The sequence below is a fragment of the Hylobates moloch genome, unplaced genomic scaffold, assembly GCF_009828535.3.
Source record: "Hylobates moloch isolate HMO894 unplaced genomic scaffold, HMol_V3 SCAFFOLD_2, whole genome shotgun sequence".
In the NCBI taxonomy this organism is placed as follows: Eukaryota; Metazoa; Chordata; class Mammalia; order Primates; family Hylobatidae; genus Hylobates; species Hylobates moloch.
In genome coordinates, this window is record NW_026652277.1 from 61877198 (window position 1) to 61887799 (window position 10602).

The 10602-nt window shown below is 37.0% G+C and overlaps 1 pseudogene; it reads right to left on the minus strand.

Annotated features, from left to right (window-relative positions):
* Positions 1–278: 278 nt before the first annotated feature.
* On the minus strand, positions 279–5573 carry LOC116467196 (submaxillary gland androgen-regulated protein 3B-like; annotated as a pseudogene).
* Between the last annotated feature and the right edge of the window lie 5029 nt (positions 5574–10602).

Below are 10602 nucleotides of genomic sequence, written 5' to 3' on the forward strand. Positions count from 1 at the left end.
CATTCTCATTCAAAAATGGAAGCGATTTTATGTAGATGTCTCTTGGAAGTAGTGTTGGGATTCATATTTTGGGTAGTAGAAGCAGTAGTTACAAGGGTAGTGGTGTCTTTTGTGGTGATGGTGGCACCTGCTGCAGTTGTTCATATTTGGGGTGCCGGGGTAGGGAGGGTAGGATCAGTTGGAGAATTTACAGGGAAAAATGGAGGTCCAGGTGGATAGGGTCTTGGTTGGGAAGGAGGCTGTGGATAACCTGGGGCATCATGATGGAGTGGAGGACCTTAGGGTTGAGGAGGGGGTGGTGGAAATATCCCTGGACCATAGGGTGCAGGAGGAGGTGGTGGGATTCTCCCTGGACCATAGGGTGGAGGACGAGGTGGTGGAACAAATCCTGGGCCAAAAGGTGGAGGAGGAGCCACTGGTCCAGGTGGATATGGTGCCCTGGGGCCTCCTTGACTCTCACCAGGCTGTGGAAATAAGAAGTAAATAATTTCAAATCAGATATTTCACAGTTAAATATAAGGGTGAATGCTTTCTATGGTAGGCAGAATTCTGAGATGGCCCCAAGATTTCTACTCCCTGCTGGCACATGCTGGCCTGACCTTATCAGGTGAGCCCTTTTAATAAAGGTTCTACAATGTCAGAGACAGAAGAAATCAGAGAGATTTGAAGCTGCAGCAAATGTTTTTCTCTGGGCTTTGAATCAAGATGCCATGTTGTGGGGAGGGCCACGTGGAGGTACATGGTAGACTGGCTATAGGAGCTGAGAGTGGCCCCTGGCTCATAAGCAGCAGGAAAGTAGGGGCTTCAGTCCAATAACCAAGGGACTGAATCCTGCCAACAACCATACAAGCTTAAAAAAGGACACTGAGCGGCAGAAAAAGAAATACAGCAGTGGACACACCTTTTTCAGCCTTGTGAGACTCTGAGCAGAGAAGCCAACTAAGCCAAGCTCAGAGTTATGGCCAAAGAAACTGAGATAATAATGAGTTTTTAATGCTACTAATTGGTGGTAGTTTGTTATGCAGCAATAGAAAACCATTACATTGTATCTAAGTCACATAGTCTGAAAGTCTATTACCAAAGAGAAAAAGTTTCTCTTTTGCTTTCTGAATACCTAGGCTCTCAATGAAAGCAGGGATAGTATTGACTAAAAAAATATATATAATGAACAAAAATCTTATCCTTTGCCTATAGTCGAATCTGTCATTTAAATAAATTGTAAGTGGAAATAAATGCCCTTCCAGGATGAGAAAAATGTCTTATGTCTAATTCAAGAGTTCAGGGCTGTTCAGACTTTGAACACTAATAAATTGTGAAAGACATCATGAGTACCTACTTTGTGCAATGAGCTAATGTAGGAGCTGCGGTGGGGAGCCAGGGTTACTAACAGATCTTCTATGAATCTACAGGCCGAGGAGTTACAATACAAGGCAGGATAAATATGATCTAAAGGGAAGTGAAATGAGTGGAATGAGTCTCTGGGGTTTCATGTGAGGGTTTGAGTTCTGCTTCTGGCTCATAGAGATTGGCGAATGTGGAATCCTTTTTGAGACTCTTTTTTCTCATCAGAAAAATGACGTTAATAAAAGGACCCACCTCCTGTTGTTATTGTCAGATTTTTGTTGTGAAATATTACCTGTAAAATGCTTACAGCGATGATTGGCTCAAGTATGGTTTACATAGAGCACAATTTTTAGAAATAAAAATAGCTCAGGCTGGGCATGGTGGCTCATGCCTGTAATCCCAGCACTTTGGGAGGCTGAGGCAGGTGGATTGCTTGAGGCCAGCAGTTCAAGGCCAACTTGGACAACGTAGCAAGATTCTGTCTCTATTTAAAAAAATAAAAAAAAATAGCTGAAAAGTAGTGCAAGGAACAAATACATTAAGGAGTTAAAGTGATCAGTTCTGGATAGGAAAATGATGAAGGATTGTTCTAGTGAGAAGAAGTCATTTGAAAAGAGGCTTAAAGAATATAAAATAAGGAGAGAGCATGCCAAATAGAATGAAAATACACAAATGCTCTGGAGTAAGAATGAAGTTCCACTCTACTGATGGCAAGAAGTCCAGGTTGCTTGGAGTAGATGGTTTATATAGGACACAAAACTACATTCACTTCTTGTGGTTCTCAGTCCCTTCACCTATTTGTCTGGTATTACCCTTGTTAAATCTAAACTTTAGTATTACGGTAAAGCATCTCTCTCCTGGATTCCTAATTACAGGTTCTTAACAATGGTAGAGGATGTCACAAGCACTGTACCATCAGAAAGTTAGCGTCCTTCAGTGCTGCCTGAAATCCTTTTTTGGGTGTCTTATCTTAGATTATCTCTTCCCACTTCCCCGGAGGCCGGTAATTTTCCAAGTTGATGCCAGTTTTATCAGCATTCTCCACCTCATCCTCATTTACCCCCACCAGACTGGCTTTTCTCCTGCTTCACCAAGATATTTCAGGCAATTAGAAATGAACTTCCCTGATTTACTGGCCACGCAACCATGGAGTCATTGATAGCTAGGAATTTTCTGTTTCTTTACAAGTGTCTTCTCAGGGACTTGGATCTGTCAGTCTTCCCTTTACTTCCTGTAACTACAATATTAGAATTTGTTTTCTGAGGAAAATGAGCCAGTTAAATGGCAGGAATTATAAACTGGATCATTTTCTTCAGAAAACAACTGTCATTTATGTTCCGCTCACCCTTCTCCCCTACAATCCTATTGGCTTTGCATCTCCCTTCCTGAATTCTAAATCTAACCACTTATCATTTCTCTTACTTCCACTTTAACCTAAGTCATTTGTTTTTTCCCAAATTACTGTGATGACACCTTGATTTGACTGCTTGATTCTACTGTTACCCTTTCACCTAAAATATACAGAAAGTTTAAATAGATCATTTGCAAAAGAAATATCAAGTTATATTATTTCCCTGCTTATAAAAGGTTCAGTTTCAACCACCGGTACCCTTGTTGACTTTCTTGTCACCTCTTTCCTTCAAAGCGAAACTTTGAAACTTTGAAAGGGTATTCTAGATTTGCCAACTTCACTTCTCAATTCCCATTTGCTCTTCAGCCTGGCTTCTGTCTTTAATGTGCCAGTAAAAGTTTTATTAGGATCACTAATACAACAAATGAAAAATGCCAAGGCACTTCTGTAGAACTGGCCTCTCTAGCTAATGACATTCTGTGGTATTATGGAGGGCATTTGACCCAAGTGCTGTCAAACCAAAGACTAGTCAGGATGTATGGAATTTCAGGACTTGATTTTTAATTGTCAAGAAAACAAATCCTTAGTGTGGGAAAATACTCCATTCACTTTTATTGTTGAAACAATTAAAAAATTAGCTGAAAGTACCCTTGCCTCCTAAAGACATCCTGATATTGATCTTAATATTAAGTAATGAAAAATCTTCATAGTAAATATGCCCAATCACATTGATTAGCTCCCTTTCCACAACTGGCTAAAGGTAATGAACTCAGAAAAATGATGAAAATACTATCTTAAGAAGAAACACTATGCTCTCGAAGGGCTATAATTGGCACTAATCTCCTACATTATTTAGGAACAGTCCATCTAAGATATAGATACTTTGAACCTAAATTTATTTGTATTTTAATGGGACTAATAGTAGTTAGACGTGCTTTATTTGTGTGTGTGTGTGTGTACATATACACACATACGTAAAGGACATGCTACCCTTCATATTTCCAACATTCAATAATTATTAATCATCATGAATCTCATATAATTAAGTTGGGGAAAGGTTTATTTCTATTTAAACTGCTTATGTTATCAGAAAACTATCTTTTTCTTTTTTCTTTTTTTTTTTTTTTTTTTGAGATAGAGTCTCACTCTGTCACCCAGGCTGGAGTGCAGTGGCACAATCTTGGCTCGCTGAAACGTCCGCCTCCTGGGTTCAAGTGATTCTCCTGCCTCAGCCTCTGGAGTAGTTGGAATTACAGGTGCATGCCACCATGCCTGGCTAATTTTTGTAATTTAATAGAGACAGCATTTCACCATGTTGGCCAAGCTGGCCTTGAACCCCTAACCTCAAGTTACCACCTGCCTCAGCCTCCCAAAGTTCTGGGATTGCAGGCATGAGCCACCGTGCCCGGCCCAGAAAGTTATCTTTTTCAAATTAATCTTATAAAAAAATTTTTATATAATAAAAGCCTGATACTTTGAAATTATAAATGTTTTTCTTTTGTATTCTGAGGGAATAAAAATATTGAAAATCAGCTTTATAATCAAGCCATTAAGATATTACCTTTAAAATATATCAATATATTTTATTGGTTTGTTAAAAATTTTGTCAACATATAATGCTCTCAGTAATTTAGCCAAGGTCAGACTACCTCAGTAACCTGAGAATTTCCTGCTTTTGTTCCTTTTTGAAAGTAGATGAGGCCAGGCGCGGTGGCTCAAGCCTGTAATCCCAGCACTTTGGGAGGCCGAGGCAGGCGGATCACGAGGTCAGGAGATCGAGACCATCCTGGCTAACACGGTGAAACCGCGTCTCTACTAAAAATACAAAAAAATTAGCTGGCCGTGGTGGCGGGCGCCTGTAGTCCCAGCTACTTGGGAGGCTGAGGCAGGAGAATGGCGTGAACCCGGGAGGTGGAGCTTGCAGTGAGCCGAAATCGCGCCACTGCACTCCAGGATGGGAGACAGAGCGAGACTCCGTCTCAAAAAAAAAAAAAGAAAGTAGATAAAGAGGAATTATTTTATGTTTCATGTTTCAGAATGATGTAATTTTATGTTGCTTGATTTGTGGAAGTCATAATCTAAAAAAAAGCTTTCATATTTTTCAATTTGATATAGATTTTATAGTACTTTGGTGGAAATTACTCTGGAATTAATATTCTCTTTCTGTCACTGGAATTAATCTAACACTACTTTGAAATCGAGTATGATTCTACTACTTTGAAATACGTGTGTTTTAAAAACGCTTTTGTAATTTTATATGATATTTAGTATCTCATTTGTCTTCAACCTGGTTTTGTATACAAAGTAGTTGTTTATATATAAATGCTTAGCATTCTCTCAAAATTTAGCATGCAAAGATACTTGTAGATCCTTGGTAAAATGCATCTTTCCAGGTCCCATTATCTGATACTCTTATTGAGGCTTGGATGAGGTCTTTACTATATTTTTAATAAGTGAGTTAGGTGACTCTGGTGTAAATGATCCATAAATTATATTTTGGTTAAACGGTTCCCTTATTTTGATTATTTTTATAGAGTTTTACCTACTGTGTAACTGACTAGAGTATGGGAACTTAACATTTATACATATCTGTTTAATGCAGTCTGATATCACCGACTTGAGCTGTCCAGTATGGCAGCCATCAGACATATGTGGCTATTTAAACTAGATTTTAAATTTAAATTTAAGCCCTAAACAGTGTTTCATCGATGGCTAATAGCTACTAATATATAAGAAAAGGTAACATCATTAATGTAAAAAGAAATCTGAAGTAATGGCTAATGAGAAAGTATAAAGATGTGTGATCGTGATTAATGATACTTACTGTGAAACACGCTGCAAGAGCCTAAAGGCCCAAGATCCAAGTCAGTGATTTCATCCTTTCAGTTGCCTCTGAAAGTAAGCACAATAGGTGATCAGTATGATTGTTTTTTATTAAAAAGTACTATTTAAAATGTCTCAACGCATGGATATAATGTAGTACAGATACACTACTGTAGCATTTTTAGGAAATTTGCCTAACATTATTTTGGATTCAGTATTACTGTGGGGCAACAGTAGTAGGCTTATAAAATTTGACTTCAAAATAATGGAACTAGTTTTTATTTTTGACTTGTAAACTGATACTGGAGATAATGCCAAAGAGTTGTTCATAAATGATCTGAACAATAGAAGCTTTTGTAACTACAGTTTTTGCCTTTAGAGGTAACTACTTTGACATGTACAATTATTTACATTTGAATACTTTTGTATTTTTAAATAGCAGGTACATTGTTTTATAGATTTCTATAGGCTTGGGTTTGAAATATTAACATATTAACTAGATCATATGTTATCAATGTAATTCCTTGGGATATCTCAAAAATAAGGAAAAGAAAGAAATCACTCTGATGTACTGTAAGAAAAAAAGAGTCATATTATATATCTCCTAGTTTTAACAACATTCTACCAAATTAATTTAGTCTGTGATGTGTGGTCTCAAAGTGCTTCCAAAAATCCATATATGGTAGATCAAAGACCAAGTCAGAGAATATGGAGGAGTCCAGATATTTTATTCCCAATTGGCTCACAATTTGTAAAATATTTCAAGTACATGATAGCTTGAGTTCTGGGAAAGCAACTCCATGCACCATTGTACACGTGGCTTCCCGACAGTCAACTCTGCACATAGCTTGAGTGTGTTGTCTGAACAACGCAAGTTTTGAAAGAATCATATGGACAAAATTTCACCGGATATTCAATTGTATGTGGGTGTGGCTATTCCCTTAAGGATTACTTTTCCCAGGATCCGTTCTTATGAGAAGTTTGAAAAACAAAAGAAAAACTAATAATAAAAATATACTGTAGAACAATTCCCTATTTTAGAGTACATCTGAGAATAATCTATCATTATGATGTTTCAAGAACTTTAAGGAACATCAAGGGGAAAAGTCAATTGTGTACTTGGATGGACTAATTGTCCTCAATGCCCAACATGAATGCTTTACTCTGACATGCGAATAACATAATTTTTCAAAATTTGATATGTTTAATGACTTACAATTTTACATAAGGTGAAGGTGCTTATGTTTTTGGTGATAATGAATGTCCTATAAAAAGCTCATGAAAAGTCTGAGAAAAACTTCTTCAGTTAATATTTCCAGGTACCTACCTTTGTGTGAGGATCTGTCTTAGAGTTGATTAACCTGCTGGTCAAAATGACTCTTGCCAGTTGAAAGGCAGAAAATAAAGGTGAAAAGAGACAAGAAACTTCAGTTCTTATATATTGCAAAAGATTTCTGTTGGCAGTAAAAGAAAGGCTACTTGGAAATAACTTCTGGGTTGATGCTCTTCAAACAAATATAGGAAAGTTGTTCTTGCCAACTTGGCAGTCTTTTTCCGCATTTTTTGGGTCTCATTTCTGAAAAGCATTGACCCGTTCAATATTTGTTGTTTCCTGGGGAAACAGATTCAGCAAATAACATCCTCTCACTTCAGGGAAACAATCTGGGGCCTGTGGTGCACCATTTCCTCTTTATTTTAAAGAAAAAGCACCAGCTTTTTCTATCCCAGGTAATTTTAATGGGCCATCTTTTGTATTTTCTATTTTATTTAATGGGCCATCTTTTGTATTTTCTATAGGAAGTTCCCTTTTGTCAGTGAAGAACTGAGAACAACTGTGTTTTAAAAATCATGTGGTCCTTGCTGTTATTAACTTGAGAATTTTAATTAAATGAAAACATGATGACATGCAAAGATTTGATTATGGGAAAATTATGCAGATATTTTTACTTTGAAGTGGATGTCTAATGGAAAGTTATAGCCTTGTCTTTTTGATAAATCTAGGCATTGAGGATAATTTTTCCTATGCTGGATGATCTTATACTCTCGTTCTAATACATTATTATATAATCATAATAACAGCTATTATTTATTGAGCCTCTAGCATATTCCATGTGGTAGGTTAAAATGAGTTCTGTTATCATCTCAGTTTTAAACAGAGATGCTAATTAGCTGGGTGGAACTTGACCTTAAGTCAGCCCACTTCAAGGCCTAAGTGATTTTCTTAACCAGTATTCCATATTACCTCCCTAATCTTAACAATTACCATACAGTTAACTAACATTGTGTTACTGTACATTAGAGAGATGAATCAAGTCAACTTAATAGTTCATTCCACTTCAAAGCACAGTAACAACACTTCCTTGTTGGGTTATATGAGACAAGATATTTTGCCTTATTGTGTCTTAATTTCTTCATTTAAAAATATATATTTAAAATGTTTATATTTATAATTTCTAAGTCATGGAGATTAGGACCTTCCTTCTTTCTTTCCTTCCTTTCCCTCCCTCCCTCCCTTCCTTCCTTCCTTCCTTCCTTTCTTCCTTCCTTCCCTCCCTCCCTCCCTCCTTTATCCTTTTATCTTTCCTACTAACATTTATTAGCTACCTGTGGGTGTAAGACAGAGTGCAAGTTGCTGAAGTTACAGCATATCTAAATGCTTAGTGTTTTAAAATGTTTGTGAGTCATAGGTGATGTAGAAATTAAGAAGCCACACTTTCAGAGTTGATGTTAGTTTTGAATGACTGTATTTAATTTCATTTACTTTGTTGGAGTTTCACTGCCTTTAAAAATTCTGATGACATAATTAGGTGTAATACAATATACTCCTGGTTTGCTAATCTTAGCTCTTAATATGTTGCAGAATGATTACATGCCCAAAGATCAGTGAAAATGGTTCTATTCCTAATTAGCATTGAAATTTTCACTTCCTTCTTTGACAGTAATTCAGTGTGTCAAGAGACGAATGTCTCTTCTTTCTGGTTTTGATGCCAACATATTCATCAGCCACATGTTTGAAGTCAAGGTGTGATCTACATTGTAATGGATCATTGGTTCTGAGGGACTTAGGATGAACGCTGGCAAAGCCAATGGACAATTTCTGAGTGGGTTGTGACCAACAAAGAATTTGAGGAACACAAGCAAATGGAAGCACACGTCTATTAAGAAACAGGAACAGTCACTCCAGTTAATCTTTAATTAACTTATGGCTTTAAAAGATCTTGACTGAATACTTACTAGAACAATACCTAAAGGAGCTAATGTCTCTGGTCCCAGAAAATTCAAAGTGATGGTAAAGAAAAATTATTGTTAGTGCAGAGATTTACGCAACAGATGGAAAATATTTTCCTAATATAGGTAGACTAGCAGATTTAAGTTCAGTCATGCAGCAACATATTTGAAGTCTGCTTTCCTATTGTATTACACTCATTTCCACTAAAATAGAACAGTAATGATAGTTTCTTTGGACCTATGGAAAGTATGTACTTCTAGATTATTCAGAAGGAGGTGATATGGTTTCTGGGGTAATGCCACCTTGAATATTTATCAAGCTTTAGAGTTTACAGATTACCTTAAAAATTTCTGTGGAAATATTGTTGTGTAGGATATCAATAATGCCACTGAACTCTGAGAGAAAATGTATTCTTTTGGATTGAAGTCTAGCACGATGAAATGTAGTTAACAATAGCGCTTTTAGACTGAAGAAAAGTTATTTTCTCACTTGTGCAGGATGGATACTGCAAGAAACCCACATCACATAGGTCTGTAAACTTTCTGAAAGGTGGCAACAAATTTGCCTTGCGCTTCCAAGTAGCCAAAGTTATAAAAAGAAGAAATCCGATGAAACATTTACAATGTCCATAAAATATAATCATGATAATTTCTTGAGAAAAGTAGCTTTTTTTTTTTTCCACTCAGAGCCATGGGGGAAATTTCCCAATGTTTTTAAGCAGGAGGTGTATTTTTCTATAGTAAATGTGAAAGTGGTCTTTATAGTATAACCTGGATGTCACCAATTTGTGAATGTAAACAAGTGTTCAATTGCCCTTTAATCAGAATTTTGCTAGATTGATAACCTCATCCATGTAACCACATAAATTCAGTTCCCCTTTCAAAATCTCTTTTGGGGAATACTCCTGGATTCATCTCAATTCTAAAAATATATTTTCTTTGCCATAATATTATTTTTACAAAAACAAATCTAATCATATACAAGTTTTCTCTGTAAATTGCATCAAGTACTTAAAATTTTTTTTTTTATTATACTTTAGGTTTTAGGGTACATGTGCACAATGTGCAGGTTTGTTACATATGTATCCATGTGCCATGTTGTTTTGCTGCACCCATTAACTCGTCATTTAGCATTAGGTATATCTCCTAATGCTGTCACTCCCCCTACCCCCACCCCACAACAGTCCCCGGAGTGTGATGTTCCCCTTCCTGTGTCCATGAGTTCTCATTGTTCAATTCCCACCTATGAGTGAGAACATGCGGTGTTTGGTTTTTTGTCCTTTCGATAGTTTACTGAGAATGATGGTTTCCAGTTTCATCCATGTCCCTACAAAGGACATGAGCTCATCATTTTTTATGGCTGCATAGTATTCCATGGTGTATATGTGCCACATTTTCTTAATCCAGTCTATCGTTGTTGGACATTTGGGTTGGTTCCAAGTCTTTGCTATTGTGAATAGCGCTGCAATAAACATACGTGTGCATGTGTCTTTATAGCAGCATGATTTACAGTCCTTTGGGTATATACCCAGTAATGGGATGGCTGGGTCAAATGGTATTTCTAGTTGTAGATCCCTGAGGAATCACCACACTGACTTCCACAATGGTTGAACTAGTTTACAGTCCCACCAACAGTGTAAAAGTGTTCCTATTTCTCCACATCCTCTCCAGCACCTGTTGTTTCCTGACTTTTTAATGATGGCCATTCTAACTGGTGTGAGATGGTATCTCACTGTGGTTTTGATTTGCATTTCCCTGATGGCCAGTGATGATGAGCATTTTTTCATGTGTTTTTTGGCTGCACAAATGTCTTCTTTTGAGAAGTGTCTGTTCATGTCCTTCGCCCACTTTTTGAT